The following is a 22,512-nucleotide window of genomic DNA, read 5'->3' on the forward strand; positions in this document are numbered from 1 at the left end:
GGCACATGTGTGTCCGCCGGTTACGAAATCGTAAGAAGTGTAACCGCCGGTGAGATATTCGCGGGAACTTGGGAAATAGACGTTACTATTCGTTTGAACAGATATCCCCCTCGCGGAGAAGGGTTGTGCTGCGGGTAAATTGTCAAATACAACATTTAGATTTGGTTTGTTATTGGGCCGAAGCAGTTAAGCCCAGGTCTTTGGTCGGTCCAGAACAGCTTCATTGTTTTTGGAGCATTACTTTTCCCACCCTATGTCTTTCCTCGCGCACCCTATTTTTTTTTTCAAAATTACCCTCGGAGCATTCCGGATTATATAATCTGGAATGATGTTTTCTTTTGTTAAAGGGTGAAAAAATGAGTAACGGGTTTTTCCGGATTTTGTAATCCGGAAACTTCAAAAAATAGGGCGTGTTACATGATGTTTCCGGATTACATAATCCGAAAACCCCTAAACACCCTTTTTCAAGGTAAAACACTCCGGATTATACTTCTTACGATTTTGTCATTGTTAAACATGGATACCTGTTCTTAGCCAAAAATCAGGTTTTCGGACTAGTTGATCGGATTGCTCCGAAACTTCCACAGAAAATCAGAAAAAACTCAAGGACCATAACTCCCTAAGAAATGACTTCTTAGGTGAAGTGACTTCTTAGGTGATTCCGCCCCTCAAAATCCAAAATTTCATCGTTTAGACCCATTATTCATTTTTTACTTCTCAGAAGAAAAAAAATCTGCATTAGTTTTACTTGACTTTTAGACTTTTTTGGTGCTATTTGTATATTTTTATGATTTTATTTGACAGATTTTTAGCATTTTTTTTGTGGTTTTTAAAAGCAAAACTGCTGAAATGTGATAAAACTACAAGTTTAGTGGCTCAGTTCCCATATTGGTGCAACGCATTCGAAAACTCATGGCTTTGGATTGGCGAGTCCAATTTTGTCATACTTGGAGGGAGGGTAATCGATGTGCTGATTGGTTGGCTAACTTTAGCTTATCTCTAGACTCTTTTAATTGTATCATAACGGAGAATCCGTCCAGTGAGCTCCCTAGACTTCTTTTTGATGACATCTTTGACGCTTCTATACCTAGGAATGTTTGGCTAACTTTTTAACTCTCTTTTGGGCCTTTGGCCCTCTTTTATACCAAAAAAAAAAAAACAGAGGTGATGCCACGTTTAATGTTCGACAATATCTCAAATAAGACTACCTTCATTGAAGGAAACCTATAGAAAACAAAACAAAAAATATGATAAGAATTCAATTCATATCCTACAAGAACTGAATTTGAATGTCATTGTTGATGCAAAAATGTCATTGTTGGATATTTGTAAATACATTTTTCATTTCTTTGAACTATGAATAGTGATGACTAAAAAAATCAATAAATAGCAAGTAATAAACCTTCTTCAAGCAAATCTATGGGAAAATTACACACTTCGATAAGTTTTTTATTTTTTTAAGGAAAATAGCTTATAGCTTGTCGTTATTAATCATTGTCGAAATACAAAGATTTATAATATTAAAGATATGGGGACTAGCTAGGAATAAGGTCTCCGACTAAACTTCATCTTAGAGTTTTCAAAATATAAATTGCGACAACGTTTACATTCTTCTAAAATTGCACTGAATTTTGAAACATCATTGCTACCTCTATCGAATAATCTACAATTTACTTCAAATAAGTTTTTGCTTCTTATGAATATACAATTTTTCATTTTTAGTCCCTCTAAAGTTTTTCTTCAAATAATTATCCCAAAATATTTTTCCTTAGTAAATTTGTTTCTTGCTGTTAAATTTTAATAGCTTCATTAGTAAATTATCAGTTGTTTTTCTTCATGTGTCTTTCATATGATTTTTAGCTTGAAATATAAAAATTTTAGTTATCGTGAGCTTGGCTCAGTTGGTAGGGATATTGCATATTATATGCAAGGGCCAGGGTTCGAACTCTGGACACTTCTCCACAATTTAATTGTGTGAGCTATAGCCACTAGGCTACTTGACAAAAAAAAAAAAAAAAAACTTTGACAAAATGATGAATTTGAAAAATCATGGACAATTTAGTTAAAAGCATATGAAAAGCATCTAAGTTTTGTCCTTAAAATCTCCTAAAAAAATGTTCGTAAAAATAATGATAAAAATGGAGTTGCAAGGTATCGATCCCCATACCTCTCACATGCTAAGCGAGCGCTCTACCATCTAAGCTACATCCCCATTTAGTTTTAAATTTATTCTTTAAAAATAAGAATTGAGCCTGGCAGAAGGAGTTAGACTCCCACGACGATGACCCAATGTTTTATTCTCGGGTGAGAGATGTGTTATACTTAATGTCTGACGGTGCCTCATGTAAGATTACTATCAGTTAAGGGAAATTATAGAAATTAAAAAAAGGTTATATAAATTCAGCTCGAATCTCACAAGATTTGGATTTAAATTTTGTTGCCGATGAAAAAAAAATGTCATTTTAGATATTATATAAATACTCCTTCCGTTTCTAAATATAAGCAAATTTTGTTGCCACAACAACAACAACATGCCTTTCAAAAAACATGTCTTTATTTTAATTCATCGTGTTTATTCCTTTTTCTTTGTGAAACGTGTTTGTCCTTTTTGCCTACTCATATTTGTCTCGTGCTAATATCTTTTTTAAGATTAATTTTATGGTGTACAAATGAGACAAATCTTTTATCATATACAAATTAATATTTATCATTTGATCAATAAATTAAATGAAATATAATGTAATATTTTTTATCTAAAGGTATATTACAAGATCATTTTATTTGTGCATCTTAAACAAAACCTTTTTAACAACATGTCTCTATTTTGATGTGTCATGGTTGTCCTTTTTGCCGACTTTTGTTTGTCTCATGCTTATAACACACATCCTTGATAATAATCTTACATTAAAAATATTGGTGTTGATCATAGTTCATTTTCTTAGGTATTTTCTGAAAAAACTAGTTTTAGAAGAACCTATGAGACAATAAAAAATATACAAAGAAATATAGATAATGATATAAACACCAAAACAATATAGAGAGTAAGAACATAATGAGAGTGATAGGGTACTTAGAATAATGAGTACTAATGTGGTGACTCAGCTAGTTCTAGAAAATATTATGACTCATCTTAATTTAGAAGGATCTAGAAATTATCTTGTTAGGGGATAATATTGAGTATGTTATGGTGCACTTATCTTATTATGAGTACACATAAGTCTATATAAGCATTGTATGCCTTATTATGAGAATCAATGAAAAATATAATGAATTTTCTTTCTCTTTTCTCTAGTTTCTCTCTCTAATTTCTGGAGTGTGATCCCTACTCAAGTTGGATCGTATCATTTGGTGCTTTCTTTTTTGTTCTCATTCCCGCCGCATGGCAATTTCATTATTTTTCGGTGATTCAGATGGTTATTGGTGGATTCTCTGCACCGAGGACCATTTCAGGGTGAATGGAGTCCCAAACCAAGCTCAACTTTCGGCGGCAGTGAGTGCTTTCTTAACCGTGAAATTATCGTGATATAAAAAAAAATGTATACTTACTACATTTGCTTTCTTAACCGCTGCTCTCACAACCCAAACTGTGATACAGACGCAAATGTGTACTCCTCAGATCGCTCAAGTTTTTGTGCCTTCAACACCAAAGCAGAAAGTGCAGCATGCTCAACCAGAAAAATCCGCCCCTCAAAATCCAAAATTCAATCGTTTAGACCCATTTTTCATTTTTTTTAATTTTTCATATTCTCATAAAAATTCGAAAAAATTTCCATTAGTTTTACTTGATTTTTAGAATTTTTTTGTGCTATTTTTATGATTTTATTTGACAGATTTTTAGCATTTTTTACTTCGTTTTTTTGTTGTTTTTAAAAGCAAAACTCAAAACTGCTGAAATGTGAGAGAGTATGATGGCTGATTATACATAAAAATTGTCCGGATTATAAAATCTGAAATAGTAAACATGAATCCGGATATTAACATCCGGAATACACAAGGACATTTTTGAAAATTTTATAGGACGCGGGAGAAGACCATAAGGTGGAAAAAGTAATAGTCTTGTTTGGTCTTAACTAAAGACCAATAGATGTTGGTTTCATTTGTTTTGTATGTCCAAGTGTTACATGATGATGGATACAAATTGGATGCTACAATAGATAATACTAAAATTGAAGAACAAAAATATTGATAGCTTCTTTTATAATTATCATATTTCTTCCGTTAGTCATTGATGTGATTAAGCTATAAAGATTTAACAATAATGATAAAAATGGAGATGTGGGTTACCAATCCTCTCGTACCTCTTGCATATTAAACGAGCGCTCCACCATTTAAGCTACATCTCTACATAGTTTAAATTTTTAAACAAAGATTGAGTCTAGAGGAAACAAAATGGTGAGTCAATGTTTGATTCTCGACTGATAAAGGTGGTGCCACATTGTTTCTCCACGTCCACATGAACCAATATTGTTCAAAAGAAAGATTTGTGTTCAAATCAACGACTTCATCGAAATTTCTCAATGAAAGAGACAATCTACATAGGTTGGAATAAACCCCCTGAAGGTTGGATTAAACTCAATAGTGATGGTGCTTGCAAAGGAAGTGGAGATTATTCAGGTTGTGGTGGCCTCTTTCGCGACACTGAAGGGGGATGGCTAAGAGGCTACATTCGAAAGATTGGAGTTTGTGATGCACTTCATGCTAAAATGTGGGGCATGTATCTTGGTTTGGAGATAGTTTGGCGAGAGCACATTCCGCAACTCATTGTTAAAAGTAATTCTAAAATCTTGATTGACATGGTTACAGAAAACTACAAGTTTAGTGGCTCAGTTCCCATATTTGTGCAACGCATTCGAAAACTCATGGCTTTGGATTGGCGAGTCCAATTTTGTCATACTTGAAGGGAGGGTAATCGATGTGCTGATTGGTTGGCTAACTTTAGCTTTTCTCTAGACTCTTTTAATTGTATCATAATGGAGAATCCGTCCAGTGAGCTCCCTAGACTTCTTTTTCATGACATCTCTGACGCTTCTATGCCTATGAATGTTCGGCTAACTTATTAGCTTTCTTTTGGGCCTTTGGCCCTCTTTTGTACAAAAAAAAAAAAAAGAGGTGATGCTACATTTAATGTTCGACAATATCTCAAGTAAGACTACCTTCATTGAAGGAAACCTATAGAAAACAAAACCAAAAATATGATAAGAATTTAATTCATATCCTACGAGAACTGAATTTGAATGTCATTGTCGATGCAAAAATGTCATTGTTGGATATTTGTAAATATATTTTTCATTTCTTTGAACTATGAATAGTGATGACTAAAAAAAATCAATAAATAGCGAGTAATAAACCCTCTTCAAGCAAATCTATGGCAAAATTACACACTTCGATAAGTTTTTTATTTTTTTTAAGGAAAATAGCTTATAGTTTGTCATTATTAATCATTGTCGAAATACAAAGATGTATAATATTAAAGATATGGGGACTAGCTAGGAATAAGGTCTCCGACTAAACTTCATCTTAGAATTTTCAAAATATAAATTGCAACAACGTTTACATTCTTCTAAAATTGTACTGAATTCTGAAACATCATTGCTACCTCTATCGAAATAATCTACAGTTTACTTCAAATAAGTTTTTGCTTCTTATGAATATACAATTTTTCATTTTTAATCCCTCTAAAGTTTTTCTTCAAATAATTATCCCAAAATATTTTTCATTAGTGAATTTGTTTCTTGTTGTTAAATTTTAATAGCTTCATTAGTAAATTATCAGTTGTTTTTCTTCATGTGTCTTTCATATGATTTTTAACTTAAAATATATAAATTTTATTTATCGTGAGCTTAACTCATTTGGTAGGGATATTGCATATTATATGCAGGGGCCTGAGTTCGAACCCTGGACACTCCACTTCTCCATAATTTAATTGTGTGAGCTCTAGCCACTCGGCTACTTGACCAAAAAAAAAAAACTTTGGCAAAATGATGAATTTGAAAAATCATAGATAGTTTAGTTAAAAGCATATGAATAGCATCTAAGTTTTGTCCTTAAAATCTCCTAAAAAAATGTTCGTAAAAATAATGATAAAAATGGAGATGTGGGGTATCAATCCCCGTCCCTCTCACATGCTAAGCGAGCACTATACCATCTGAGCTACATCCCCATTTAGTTTTAAATTTATTCTTTAAAAATAAGAATTGAGCCTGGCAGAAGGAGTTAGACTCCCACGACGATGAACCAATGTTTTATTCTCGGGTGAGAGATGTGTTATACTTAATGTATGACGGTGCCTCATGTAAGATTACTATCGGTTAAGGGAAATTATAGAAATTAAAAAAAGGTTATATAAATTTAACTCGAATCTCACAAGATTTGGATTTGAATTTTGTTGCCGATGAAAAAAATGTCGTTTTAGATATTATATAAATACTCCTTCCGTTTCTAAATATAAGCAAATTTTACTTTTTAGGTTCATTCAATTAATGATGTATGTGGTTCATAATATAGACCACATACATCATTAATTTAATGAACTTAAAAAATAAAATTTGCTTATATTTAGATACGGAGGAAGTACATCTTTCAACACTCTTTGGTTGAGTTAATGGATTAACGGGGTTAAAAGGTCTACGATTTAAAATTTTGCAAAGGAGAATATATTAACATAACAATTTTATATTTGTCATTCAAAATAAAAGGGGGAAAAATCATTAGACTATAAATAGTGATGGGTCAAAAAAACTATAAAAAAATTATAGAATTAAATAAAAAATTTATCCATGTAAATATATAATTTTTTTCATTTTTGGTCCCTCCAAAATTTGTCTTCAAACAATAGTATTTCAATATTTTCCTTTATCAAATTTAGTTTCCGTTGTTATAAGTTAAAGTAACAATGTATAGAGAAACTAATAACGAAAGATGATATATTTATAAGAACCAAAAACTTATTTTAACATCAATTTTTTACCCTGTAAAAATTTCATCTTTCATTTTTAAGTATACACTACCACATGTGTAGCCTTTAACGACGAGGACTATATGTGCTAACAGAAAACTAAAAATTTAGAGAAACTAAAAATAAAAAATAGAATATTGTTAGCTACAAATGACATGGCCTACAATATTTATCCTTCTCGGTTATTTGTGCGGATAAAGCGTAAGTTTTCCCTCGTGGAGGGTGTACATGGAGCTAGACGTTCGGTTGGTACCTCTCCATTTTGTGGCATGATCTGATGATAGAGTCCAATGTGTGAAGCCTCCCATTTGCTAACTCCTAATAATTACAACGTGTCACAAGTACAGTGGCGCTTAGCAAATGGGATAAAAAATTTAAAATTTGAGTTTGGCCTAAATCTATCCTATAAAGTCGGATTGAAAGTTGAAGGATGTTTAATGTTTTACTCTAACCTCATCTTCCTCATGATTATGACTTTAGATCTGAAGTATAATACACTGACTTCACAGAGAATGATTCAATAAATCTTCGGTGTACTTCGATATTATCTAAAATTTTATATTGGTTCACAAAATTGACTTTTAGTCATTCAATTCAATGTAAGATCGTATGATGTTTGATCTAAGTGGTTTGATAGCAAATAGCTCAATCGATCTTGAATAAAATCTAATCTTATCTTTACATTTGGATCGATTCTGTTTCAACTCCACAAAATTGCCTTCAAAGGTTGGGAAGGGTTTGTTATTTTCTTTCTATAATTTTCACGTCTCCGCAGAACCCCTAACCCAAAGCACTAATTTCATTGATTAGAAACAATTATGTAAAACCTAGATGAATTAAATGTCATTGTTTTGGTTTTAATTGGAGACCAATATATGTGAATTTGATTAATTTTGTGATTAATATTACCAACACTTTTTTTTTTGGTTATAATATTACCAACACCGGAAAACAGAAAACGTTGATAGCTTCTTTTATGATTAATTTATCATCATATTTCTTCCGATTAGTCATATTTAAAATGACTAAGTTATAAATATTTAAAAACATAAAGAAAAACAACCATGTTTTGTCCTTAAAACCTCTAAAAAATAAGTTCTTAAAAAATGGAAATACAGGGTATCGATCCGCATACCTCTCGCATGCTAAGCGAGCACTCTACCATCTGATCCACATCTCCATATATATTAAATTTATTCTTTAAATATTATTGTTTGTATTCTGAATCACCTGTCTCTTTGTCTCTTGAGTAGGATCTGGTTTTTAATAAAATTTGTTGTTAAAAAAAAATACTAACCCAGCAAATGCTTGAACTAGAAGAAGGATACATAGATAAATATCAGTAAGAACAAGCTTAACAAAGCTGCCCAAATAAAACACCAAGAAATACAACAAGACTAAAATACACCAACAAAGCCAATGAAAGTTGGTTAAGTTGGTAATAATTAAGTTGACTCATTCATAAGTAACTCTAAAGCTTGTCGAGCTTTAAGGTTTGACTTGACTCTAATAAGTTGAGGAGCCCAACTCACATAAAGTCAACTTTTTATTAAAACAAATACACCAACAAAAGAACAAGAACGCTTTCATAGGAAAGATATAAAACAACAAAACTAAAAAGACACAAAGATGATTCTCCAAACATGGCAAATCCACAATGACTAAATGCACATCCTTCCATTCTAACACCAACAATACTTGCAAAGTATAATCAATATGCTTCTTTGCCACCTGTCAAAGAAATTTAAAGGTTAAAGAGAGAAAAATTGAATTGTGCGTGGAATCATAAGTGTAAGAATATTTTGAAATAAAATTATAAGTTTAGAAGTAACTAAATTGGTTGAAAAAAAAAACTTAACTGCTAAGACAGAAGCAAATATGTGAAACACACTTCGGAATCTGAGGTCCGGTACAAATAAATGGGCAGTCTTCATCTCTATTACATCGAGTTCCATTTACGACATAAAGTAGGAAAAGAAATATGATCATAATATAAACAAATTTGAGAATTACAGCCATGTTTCTTCTTCTTTATGTGTAGCAAATAGAAGATTGTTTGATCACTTTACAATTCTTAACACTTATATATAGGCATACAGAACCCTTCTTAAAAAAATTATCTTTAACCTTCATAATAATAATAATAATAATAATAATATGGTTTGTATAATATGGACCCTGATCAATGATGGACTATTATATTTTTAATAAATTTTGATAAAATATTGCTTTTATCCTTCATCTTTTATTATTATTAAAGGAGTCTTTAACGAAAGCATTCCAAATTTAGTAATTATTTATTTAAAAAGTCAAATATTACAATTTTCAATGCATTTAATACACAACTTTTTAATAAAACTTTACTATTTAAAGTGCTTAAAGAGTGTCACAGGAACACTCGTTAACATTTTTCTTACTAAATTTATATTTTGCATTAAATAAATTTCGATCATTTTTTAGAGTTCCATATTTTGATTTATCGTGTTTATCAAAAACAACATGCCATCCTTAAAATAAAATAAAAAATGCCATTATTTTTTAGGGGTCCTACAGATAAAAAAAAAATGCCACAACAACAACAACATGCCTTTCAAAAAACATGTCTTTATTTTAATTCATCGTGTTTATTCTTTTTTCTTTGTGAAATGTGTTTGTCCTTTTTGCCTACTCATATTTGTCTCGTGCTAATATCTTTTTTAAGATTAATTTTATGGTGTACAAATGAGACAAATCTTTTATCATATACAAATTAATTTTTATCATTTGATCAATAAATTAAATGAAATACAATGTAATATTTTTATCTAAAGGTATATTACAAGATCATTTTATTTGTGCATCTTAAACAAAACCTTTTTAACAACATGTCTCTATTTTGATGTGTCATGGTTGTCCTTTTTGCCGACTTTTGTTTGTCTCATGCTTATAACACACATCCTTGATAATAATCTTACATTAAAAATATTGGTTGTGATCATAGTTCATTTTTTTAGGTATGTCATCTGAAAAATTAGTTTTAGAAGAACCTATGAGACGATAAAAAATATACAAAGAAATATAGATAATGAAATAAAAAACAAAACAATATAGAGAGTAAGAACATAATGAGAGTGATAAGGTACTTAGAATAATGAGTACTAATGTGGTGACTTAGCTAGTTCTAGAAAATATTATGAATCATCTTAATTTAGAAGGATCTAGAAGTTATCTTGTTAGGGGATAACATTGAGTATGTTATGGTGCACTTATCTTATTAAGAGTACACATAAGTCTATATAAGCATTGTATGCCTTATTATGAGAATCAATGAAAAATATAATGAATTTTCTTTCTCTTTTCTCTAGTTTCTCTCTCTAATTTCTTGAGTGTGATCCCTACTCGAATTGGGTCGTATCATTTTGTGCTTTCATTTTTGTTCTCATTCCCGCCGCATGGCAATTTCATTATTTTCCGGTGATTCAGATGGTTATTGGTGGATTCTCTGCACCGAGGACCATTTCAGGGTGAATGGAGTCCCAAAACATGCACAACTTTCGGCAGCAGTGAGTGCTTTGCAGGTTCGTGCACTCCACTGGTGGAGATGGTGGTATCCACGACATCCAGATGTGGATTGGGAATCCTTTACGACATCTTTTATCTGGAGATTTCAACCAGAGTTCAGGGAGATTTTGCCGATGGACGATGAAGAAGAGGAGCCACATCAGGAGTTATCAGTGCCAACCGCTGCTCTCACAACCCAAACTGTGATACAGACGCAAATATGTACTCCTTAGGTCGCTCAAGTTTTTGGGCCTTCAACACCAAAGGAGAAAGTGCAGCATGCTCAATTAGAAAAATTCGCCCCTCAAAATCCAAAATTCAACCGTTTAGACCCATTTTTCATTTTTTTTTTTTTTTTTTTCATAATCTCAGAAAAATTCGAAAAAATTTCCATTAGTTTTACTTGATTTTTATAATTTTTTGGTGCTATTTTTATATTTTTATGATTTTATTTGACAGATTTTTAGCATTTTTTACTTCGTTTTTTTGTTGTTTTTAAAAGCAAAACTCAAAACTGTTGAAATGTGAGAGAGTCTGATGGTTGATTATACATAAGAATTGTCCGGATTATAAAATCCGAAATAGTAAACATGAATCCGGATTTTAAAATCCGGAATGCACTAGAGCATTTTTGAAAATTTTATAGGGCGCGGGAGAAGACCATAGAGTGGAAAAAGTAATAGTCTTGTTTTTTTGTCTTAATTAAAGACCACTAGATGTTGGTTTCATTTGTTTTGTATGTCCAAGTGTTACATGATGATGGATACAAATTGGATGCTACAATAGATAAAACTAAAATTGAAGAACAAAAATATTGATAGCTTCTTTTATAATTACCATATTTCTTCCGTTAGTCATTAATGTGATTAAGCTATAAAGATTTAACGATAATGATAAAAATGGAGATGTGGGTTACCGATCCTCTCGTACCTCTTGCATATTAAACGAGCGCTCCACCATTTAAGCTACATCTCTACATAGTTTAAATTTTGAAACAAAGATTGAGTCTAGAGGAAACAAAATGGTGAGTCAATGTTTGATTCTCGACTGATAAAGGTGGTGCCACATTGTTTCTCCACGTCACATGAACCAATATTGTTCAAAAGATAGACTTGTGTTCAAAACAACGACTTCATCGAAATTTTCCAATGAAGGAGACAATCTACATAGGTTGGAAGAAATCCCCTGAAGGTTGGATTAAACTCAATAGTGATGGTGCTTGCAAATGAAGTGGAGATTATTCAGGTTGTGGTGGCCTCTTTCACGACACTGAAGGGGGATGGCTAAAAGGCTACATTCGAAATATTGGAGTTTGTGATGCACTTCATGCTGAAATGTGGGGCATGTATCTTGGTTTGGAGATGGCTTGGCGAGAGTACATTCCGCAACTCATTGTTAAAAGTGATTCTAAAATCTTGATTGACATGGTTATAGAAAACTACAAGTTTAGTGGCTCAGTTCCCATATTGGTGCAACGCATTCGAAAACTCATGGCTTTGGATTGGCGAGTCCAATTTTGTCATACTTGGAGGGAGGGTAATCGATGTGCTGATTGGTTTGCTAACTTTAACTTTTCTCTAAACTCTTTTAATTGTATCATAATGGAGAATCCGTCCAGTGAGCTCCCTAGACTTCTTTTTGATGACATCTCTGACGCTTCTATGCCTAGGAATGTTCGACTAACTTATTAGCTTTCTTTTTGGCCTTTGGCCCTCTTTTGTACCAAAAAAAAAAAAGGTGATGCTACATTTAATGTTCAACAATATCTCAAGTAAGACTACCTTCATTGAAGAAAACCTATAGAAAACAAAACCAAAAATATGATAAGAATTCAATTCATATCCTACAAGAACTGAATTTGAATGTCATTGTCGATGCAAAAATGTCATTGTTGGATATTTGTAAATACAATTTTCAATTCTTTGAACTATGAATAGTGATGAGTAAAAAAAATCAATAAATAGCGAGTAATAAACCCTCTTCAAGCAAATCTATGGCAAAATTACACACTTCCATAAGTTTTTTATTTTTTTAAGGAAAATAGCTTATAGCTTGTCATTATTAATCATTGTCGAAATACAAAGATGTATAACATTAAAGATATGGGAACTAGCTAGGAATAAGGTCTCCGACTAAACTTCATCTTAGAGTTTTCAAAACATAAATTGCGACAACGTTTACATTCTTCTAAAATTGCACTGAATTCTGAAACATAATTGCTACCTCTATCGAAATAATCTACAGTTTACTTCAAATAAGTTTTTGCTTCTTATGAATATACAATTTTTCATTTTTAGTCCCTCTAAAGTTTTTCTTCAAATAATTATCCCAAAATATTTTTCATTAGTAAATTTGTTTCTTGCTGTTAAATTTTAATAGCTTCATTAGTAAATTATCAGTTGATGATTTTTAACTTAAAATATAAAATTTTTAGTTATCGTGAGTTTGACTCAGTTTGTAGGGATATTCCATATTATATGCAGGGGTCAGGGTTCGAACTCTGCTCCACAATTTAATTGTGTGAGCTCTAGCCACTAGGCTACTTGACAAACAAAAAAAAAAAACTTTGACAAAATGATGAATTTGAAAAATCATGGATAGTTTAGTTAAAAGCATATGAAAAGCATCTAAGTTTTGTCCTTAAAATCTCCTAAAAAAATGTTCGTAAAAATAATGATAAAAATGGAGATGCGGGGTATCAATCCCCGTACCTCTCACATGCTAAGCGAGCGCTCTACCATCTGAGCTACATCCCCATTTAGTTTTAAATTTATTCTTTAAAAATAAGAATTGAGCCTGGCAGAAGGAGTTAGACTCCCACGACGATGAACCAATGTTTTATTCTCGGGTGAGAGATGTGTTATACTTAATGTCTGACGGTGCCTCGTGTAAGATTACTATCAGTTAAGGGAAATTATAGAAATTAAAAAAAGGTTAGATAAATTCAGCTCGAATCTCACAAGATTTGGATTTGAATTTTGTTGCCGATGAAAAAAATCATGTCTTTATTTTAATTCATCGTGTTTGTTCTTTTTTCTTTGTGAAACGTGTTTGTCCTTTTTGCCTACTCATATTTGTCTCGTGCTAATATCTTTTTTAAGATTAATTTTATGGTGTACAAATGAGACAAATCTTTTATCATATACAAATTATTTTTCATTATTTGATCAATAAATTAAATGAAATATAATGTAATATTTTTATCTGAAGATATATTACAAGATCATTTTATTTGTGCATCTTAAACAAAACCTTTTTAACAACATGTCTCTATTTTGATGTGTCATAGTTGTCCTTTTTGCCGACTTTTGTTTGTCTCATGCTTATAACACACATCCTTGATAATAATCTTACATTAAAAATATTGGTTGTGATCATTGTTCATTTTCTTGGGTATGTCATCTGAAAAACTAGTTTTAGAAGAACCTATGAGACAATAAAAAATATACAAAGAAGTATAGATAATGACATAAAAATCAAAACAATATAGAGAGTAAGAATATAATGAGAGTGATAGGGTATTAGAATAATGAGTATTAATGTGGTGACTCAGCTAGTTCTAGAAAATATTATAACTCATCTTAATCTAGTAGGATCTAGAAGTTATCTTGTTAGGGGATAATATTGAGTATGTTATGGTGCACTTATCTTATTAAGAGTACACATAAGTCTATATAAACATTGTATGCCTTATTATGAGAATCAATGAAAAATATAATGAATTTTCTTTCTCTTTTCTCTAATTTCTCTTTCTAATTTCTGGAGTGTGATCCCTACTCGAATTGGGTCGTATCAGAGAGTATGAAAAAGAGTTGTCACAAAATAACGGTACAACTATCATTTTTGACTTTTTTTAACCCAATTTCACTTTTCTCCTTTTTTGGATTTTCATGAGAGAATTGGCCTAAATCTCAAAAGAGAATATTGGCTTTTTTTATTTTCCCAATTGATCTAGTGAATGGTGATTTCCTGCTTGATGAGTGGATGACTTCTCTTTAACAATACTCGTATTCATACATGCAGTTTAAAAAACAATATTTGTACTTTTATTCATTGGATATCTATGTACGTATACCTTTTGCATGCAGTTTAACTAAAATAAATTCTAAAATAACAAAAGAAAGTGGAGTAATCAATCTCTTCTAGGTTTAGAAATATATAGATATTAATTTGTGTAAAATATCTTTACATTCATTCTATTAGGTTTTATCATAATTTTGTTATATCATCTAAAAAAAACTTTCGATTTAATAATCTCTTTTATCTCTCAATAGTTTCATATATGTATCCACACTCATACCGATTTAGATTTACGGATAATAATTAGTGTTTGTACTTATTTTTTTTAGTCAAATGGGGTTCAATTATGAACCAGTTGTATCACGCTCTAAATGTACGAAAAAAGGAAACAATAATAAAAGAAGATGAGGAAAAGAAAAGAAACAAACTCAGAGAAAGTCCTTAAGTTAATCTGGTAAAATACCTCTAGAGTTTGAGAGTTAAATCTTATTAAATATTAATTATATAACAACAAGTGATCTTTACATACGAGACTCATTTAAGCAATCAAACGGAGAGGACCGTTATGGATACTCTAACAATTGATTAACTTATCAATGAAAAATCTCGGTTGAAAGTAATACAAAATAAATGCTTGCTGAAATTATCAATTTTCAAATATTATTGTTATTATTATTATCATTATTAATAAATATTGATTTTTAATGTTTTTTTAGATATACTAATTAAATGTATCAATTAAGTTTGCTAACTAACTTTATATTTGATATTTTATCGAGTTATTATGAAATTGGTAGGAGTTTACACCACCATTTAGCAATGACTAATCTTGGTTCGAAAACCTGCAGGACACATAAGATGAGTTCTCTCATCTCATCCAAATATTTTCAATACGCATGAGACAGAAATTGAACTACTATCCACATGCTTAAGAGGCTCTAATCTATTATCACTTTGACAAAAAAAAAAAAATTCTAGGGTCATAGTATACATGTTACTTCTATGTGTTCGTAGAAGAGATGAAATTGGATCTGCCAATGAGAGTGGAGAAATTAAATTATGTATTACTGATAAACTTTCTGGTGTATTCGTGAGAGTATAGGAAACATAATGAATTGATGGTGATTTTATGAATTTGTTGAAGAAGTTTGCTACCAAAATATTAGACTTATTAAAATATGTACATCTATTTAAAATGCCCAATAAATATGCATTTTGTCAACTCATCAAAATACATCTACATTTTTCTATTGCAAGATCCCATGAAATAACAAAAGTGAAGGAATTTTAAATGATAAAGGTTGAATTTTTTTTTTCTTCTTCATGAAAGCGAATGACATTCAAAAACTAAAATTTAAGATAAAAATTAAACAAATGACACTCAAAAACTAACGAAACAACTCATCACATTAGGCAAAGATCCTACATTGGATTATATTATCACATTAGACTAAGAACAATCACAGAAGTGAGATTCACATCACATATTCTTTCAAAGTCTGAAAGCATTATGTATGTGAGTCATCTCACTTAAATGTTTCTCATATCTACTATTGCATACAATATAAAATTTTAACTCACACTTGACACATTAACATCTCTCCATTAAGTGTCAGGATCTTTGTGTTTGTAGTCCACCACCAAGAACAACTCTCGCTCCCTCACAATGTCTAACGGAGATGTGATACCACAGCTGAGCTTTCTGTGGAAGCTTAAACTGATGTAGATCGACAATTTGGGGAAAGAGGAAACCACACAAGTGATAATAATTGTAACACCCCGTTTCCCAAAATCAATTGATTAATAAACATGCATCAGAGTAATTCCCAAACGGACATGTCACACTACATTTTCAAATTTCTAAAATAGAATATAAAATCTATTTAATAAAAATCCTTCAAAATCATCATTAATTTTGCAGCGGAAAATTTGCATCAAAACAACAACAGCAACTGTTTAAATCTCCATAATTAAATCTTGGCATAAAAGCCTTATCAACATAAATTCAACAACCATAGGGCTACGTCAGCAATATTCAAAACTTGATACATAGGAATGAAAAACAATAAGAAAATCTCATCCCGTACGTATCAGAGCCCTAGACACTTTGAGCCACCACCAACTACTCAGGATCACCTGCAAATTACCCATAGGAAGGGCAACATTTTCAAGCAGAAGGGGTGAGATTCACAACAATAAAATATAGATATTAAAATTCATCAATTGAATCTAACACCCTAAATATAATCAGATCATCACCATATATATATAAATATATACTTCATAAAACACATCATCATCAAATCAAGTCTTCATCAATCAAATCATCATTATATGTGTATAAATATATACTCCATCAAACAACATCATCATCATCAATATGACATTTACAACCAACAACACCGACTCATGCAAATGACATGACAACACTGTATGCACTCAATAATAATTCTTCTTAACATCCCCTTAATGCTCATGAATAGAAGACAACTTAACATAACCCCCCTCGAGTACATTTAACAACTCATAGGTAACACCATAACCTCATCATACTCATCAACATAAACAACGTAAGAGTACACCACCTCTTATAGACAACAACAAAGTAAGAGTACGCCACCTCTAAGAAGAACGATAAAGTAAGAGTACACCACCTCTTATAAAAACGACACGTAAGAGTACACCACCTCTTATAAAAACGACAAGTAAGAGTACACCACCTCTTATAAAAACGACACGTAAGAGTACACCACCTCTTATAAAACATCTAACATGATCAATCACCAACAACGGATACAACTACTACTTCAACAACAACACCAACGATGATAACAACATCGAAAATTTGCATAACTTACTTATGACTCATTCGGCAACGTACAACCCAGCACGCTTACAATTTAAACTAACATTCACATCTTAATTAAGATCCAACAGCAACACTAGTAGCACATAGACATCCCAAAATATGACAATACCAAATGATAATCAACACTACTTAAACATCATACATAATTCACATAATGCATTGGCAAATTTACCATAACATTAACAACCTCAACCATCTTTTATCAGACTCACTGAACATCAACAACATTTTAATAAACTTTCATTAAGATCTCCTTGGAGTATTTTCATCATATCTCAAAAACTAAAAATCATTTTCAAGTCAAACCAAAGCCATTGGAAAGCTAACAAAATTATCTACAACTTTCATGTTTACACCAAAGGTCAAGTCAAAACAGAAACGTGTGAAAAAGACGCAAGAACATGAAACAGGGTATGCATCAGACATACTGAAATTTACAGATTTTCTGTCAAAATCGCCTCACGATCACTGGGATCGCCTCACGATTTCGACAGCATCAGACATACTGAAAGTACAGATTTTCTGCGATTTTCTACCATGGGAGCCTCCTTGGCTCCGTTTCTTAACCCTAAACTCTCCAAAATCATCCATAATCATCACCATATGATTACCCTATCATTAAAACGTTAACCCATCACTAACCTACCTGATTAACCACTCTTTCCACCATTCAATTCTATGGTTTCTACACTTTTTCATTCAAAAATCAATAATCAAAACTTAATCACAAATTTCCCAATTTCTACCAGAAACATGTTAAATCAAAATCAGGATTACAATCTATACTATTGAAAGTAAACCTCACCCTTACCTTAATTCAGATGAACAAAGCTCTACAATTCTGATTCTCTTCACCTGGCTCTCCCTTGGTTCTCTTGCTTTCTCTTGTTTTCTCCCAAAACTGATGTACGTGAAAACAGTTTCTCTGACTCTTTCTAACTTCTCCCTTTTCTTTTCTAAACCTAATTCAACTTCCTCTATTTCCACTTAATCCCACACAACTCTCCTTATTTCTAAATCAGCCCCTTGAACTCCAAATATTCTAAATTCCCACTTATTCTATTAAATAGTAAAATAACTCATTTAATAAAATATAACACACCACATAATTAACATAATTATATAAAATCATATATAAAAAGACTTTAAATCAACCAATAATAATTAAATAAAATTGGGGCGTTACAATAATACCACCACAACTTCATCCAAAATTTTAAGACTTAAAGTATATGATTTTTGTTAGTATATATAATATATGCGACGACATTCTAGCCCGTGCTTGGCATGGGTGTCCATGCTAGTTAATTCTATTAGGTTTTATCATAATTTTGTTATATCATCTAAAAAAAACTTTCGATTTAATAATCTCTTTTATCTCTCAATAATTTCATATATGTATCCACACTCATACCGATTTAGATTTACGGATAATAATTAGTGTTTGTACTTGTACTCATTTTAAGATATTTTATTCTATCAATTGTAAATAATTTTTTCAACCCGATAAGAATGTCATTCCCAAGTGCATGTTATTTAATGGGATAAATTTTTCAAAATTTGAGTTTGGCCTAAATCTATCCTATAAAGTCGGATTGAAAGTTGAAGAATATCTGGTTTAATGTTTGAATCTAACCTCATATTCTTCATGATTATGACTTTAGATCTGAAGTATAATACACTGACTTGACAGAGAATGACTCAATAAATCTTCGATGTACTTCGATATTATCTTAAATTTTATATGGGTTCACAAAATTGACTTTTAGACATTTGATGTAATGTAAGAGTATGATGTTTGATCTAAGTGGTTTGATAGCAAATAGCTCAATCGATCTTGAATAAAATCTAATCGTATCTTTACATTTGGATTGATTCTGTTTCAACTCCACAAAATTGGCTTTCAAAGGTTGGGATGGGTTTTCTGTTTTGTTTCTACAATTTTCCGTCTCCGCATAACCCTAACTCGAAGCCCTAATTTCATTCATTAAAAACAATTATGTAAAACATAGATGAACTAAATGCTTCATTGTTTTGGTCTTAACTAATCAATAGATATGGTTTGATTAGTTTTGTAAGTCCAAGTGTTACATGTTGATGGATACATAGTAGACGAGATCACTAGATTGAATCGTACAAAAAATGTTAATAGCTTCTTTATGTATCTTTCGTATGGTTCTTAACTTTTTTTTTTCTTTGCTATAATAAACTCTGAGAAAATGATGAATTTGAAAAATCATGGATATTTTCGTTAAAAGCACCAAAGAAAAGTTTAAGAAAAGCATTTGAGTTTACATCCAAGTGTTTACATGTTGTGTTGATGGATACATAGTAGATGAGATCATTGGATGCTACCGTGGATAATATTACCAACACTTAGAGAACAAAAAACGTTGATAGCTTCTTTTATGTCTTTTGTATGGTTCTTAACTAAAAAAAATTTGTTATAATAAACTTTGAGAAAATGAAGAATTTGAAAGAAAAAAAAAATAAATAGTTTTGTATAAGCACACCAAAGAAAAGTATAAGAAAAGCACCTAAGTATTGTCATTAAAACCTCTAAAAAAAATCTTAAAATAATGATAAAAATGGAGATGCGGGGTATCGATCCCCGTACCTCTCGCATGCTAAGCGAGCGCTCTACCATCTGAGCTACATCCCCATATAGTTTAAATTTATTCTTTAAAATTAAGAATGGAGCCTAGCACAAGGAGCTAGACTCCCATAATGATGAATTAGTGTTTTATTCTCGAGTGAGAGATATGTCATATTTCATGTTGGACAGTGTCTCAAGTAAAATTACTATCAGTTAAGGGAAACTATAGAAATTCATAAAAGATTATATAAATTCAACTCATATCCCATAAGATTCTGTTTGAATTTTGTTGTCGATGAAAAAATGTCATTCCGCATATTATATAAATACATTTCAACACTCTTTTTGATATCTAATCTTATTTTACATTTGGATCGATTCTGTTTGAACTCCGCAAAATTGACTTTCAAAGGTTGGGAAGGGTTTTTTGTTTTGTTTCTACAATTTTCAGGTCTCCGCAAAACCCTAACTCGAAGCCCTAATTCCAAGTTTTGTCCTCAAAACCTCTAAAAAATGTTCTTAAAAATATTGATATATATATATATATATATATATATGGAGATGCGGGGTATCGATCCCCGTACCTCTTGCATGCTAAGCGAGCGCTCTACCATCTGAGCTACATCCCCTTATATATTAAAATTATTCTTTAAAAATAAGAATTGAGTCTAGCAAAAGAAGTTAGACTCCCACAATGATGAAGCAATGTTTTATTCTCAGATGAGAGATATGTCATATTTAATGTATAACGATGCCTCAAGTAAGATTAGTATCAATTAAGGGAAACTATAAAAATTCATAAAAGGTGGACCGTCATAATATTCCTAAAGGCTTAAAAGACCTCCAGGAAGGGCTTTTAGACCCTCTCAGAGGCCTCACTGCCCTCCAAAAGGGCCCTGAAGCCCAAGGTGCGTCCTTCTCAAAGCTTCGCCTTTGTCTGCTTCTAGAAACCTCTAGAGCACGCCTAAAATACCTAAATACCCCTGTTACTTGCTGCCTAAGTAACCACAAATCAAGCTCATGGAGGACTATAAATACAACCCTTGAGAGTTTCTCAAGGCATGACCAATACAATACAAACTCTAATACGATTATTGTACTTTTAGCAAGTACAAAAGGATATATGAATTCAACTCATATCCCACAATATTTGGATTCAAATTTTGTTGCGGATGAAAAAAATGACATTGTCGATATTATGTAAATACATCTTTCAACACTCTTTTTGATTGAGTTAATGGATTAAATATTTGTCATTTGAATTCTGACAAGGGAGAAAAATTAACGTAACAATTTAACATTTATTATTCAAAAGGAAAGGAGAAAAAAAAAAATCTTTGAACTATTAATAGTGATGAGTAAAAAAAAACTATAAACAAATTATATAGTTAAATAAAAAATTTATCCACATAAATATATCATTTTTTTGGTTTTTGGTCCTCTGAAATTTATCTTCAAACAATGGTATTTCAAATATTTTCCCTTATCAAATTTGGTTTCCGTTGTTAAAATAAGTTAAAGTGACAATGTATAGAGGGACTAATAACGAAAGATAGTGTATTAATAAGAACAAAAACTTATTTTCACATAAAAAATTTATCCCTATTTTCATTTTTAATTGTAGTACACTACCACATAACGATGAGGACTATATTTGCTAACAGGAAACATTAAAGGTGCCATTATTTGAAGGGCAGATTTAGAGGAAATTCTATAATCTATATAATCTATTTAGAGGCAATTAATTGTTGCACACAAATAATTGATCAATTGGTGTAGTGATGTAGTTTCAATTTATAGAGCTGTTGTTTGGTAGAAAGGTTGTAATAATTGTATTGATTGAAGATGAACTTATTCAGCTTAATTTTTTCATATCATATCATGATATGAGCTTCGACAACAAGAATGATCAAAAGACATATAAAGTTCAAATTTGAACTTTATATTAACGGCATCACAACAGCTCTTCTTTATTTTGCTTTCGCTAACGAACAAGAGAATATAATTATGACTTATGAGAGCTTATCAAATGTTGTTTCTTTTGCTTCTAAAAATACTTAGATCAGGTATAAACAAGTTCTTATTTGCATATCATAAACAACTATGTCATTTTTTAAACAAGTATTGATAAATGCAAATTTCAGGCATCCTAGGTATGCTTGATACAATAGATGCTTTTAATACAAAGACTCAGCCATCGCATAAATTGAATTGGCTGCAAAATTTATTCTTGTCTTAATAGATTACTACCTCCGTCTCAATTTATTAGCAAATAAAAAAACACATTTTCTTTAAATTTGAACTCATTTCTATTTTCTCCATGATCAATGATTAATCAGAATTGTTTTTAGATTTTCTCGTGAAACTTATTTTAAAGAGAACACAAAAAATTATATCTCAAATTTTACAATTCCATTATATATGGAGTTGTAAACATTCAATAGAGATCTATATGATTCAATCTTAGATATGCGTTACGAGAATTGTTTCTCGATGGACCACTTAAAATTATACTTTTTATGGACAAAGGTA

At 31.2% G+C, this 22,512-nt stretch overlaps 1 long non-coding RNA gene and 2 other non-coding genes across 3 annotated transcripts; all 3 read right to left on the minus strand.

Annotated features, from left to right (window-relative positions):
• Positions 1 to 8,260: 8,260 nt before the first annotated feature.
• On the minus strand, positions 8,261 to 9,013 carry LOC25495653 (uncharacterized). Its single transcript, XR_003012790.2, has 2 exons — positions 8,815 to 9,013; positions 8,261 to 8,686 (listed from the first exon to the last, which is right to left on the minus strand). It is a non-coding gene; the product is annotated as an uncharacterized lncRNA (long non-coding RNA).
• A 10,960-nt stretch (positions 9,014 to 19,973) lies between these two features.
• TRNAA-AGC (transfer RNA alanine (anticodon AGC)) lies at positions 19,974 to 20,046 on the minus strand. The gene has a single exon. It is a non-coding gene; the product is annotated as a tRNA-Ala (tRNA).
• A 490-nt stretch (positions 20,047 to 20,536) lies between these two features.
• Positions 20,537 to 20,609, minus strand: TRNAA-AGC (transfer RNA alanine (anticodon AGC)). The gene has a single exon. It is a non-coding gene; the product is annotated as a tRNA-Ala (tRNA).
• Positions 20,610 to 22,512: the final 1,903 nt, after the last annotated feature.

The sequence above is a fragment of the Medicago truncatula genome, chromosome 6 (genome assembly GCF_003473485.1).
Source record: "Medicago truncatula cultivar Jemalong A17 chromosome 6, MtrunA17r5.0-ANR, whole genome shotgun sequence".
Lineage (NCBI taxonomy): Eukaryota > Viridiplantae > Streptophyta > Magnoliopsida > Fabales > Fabaceae > Medicago > Medicago truncatula.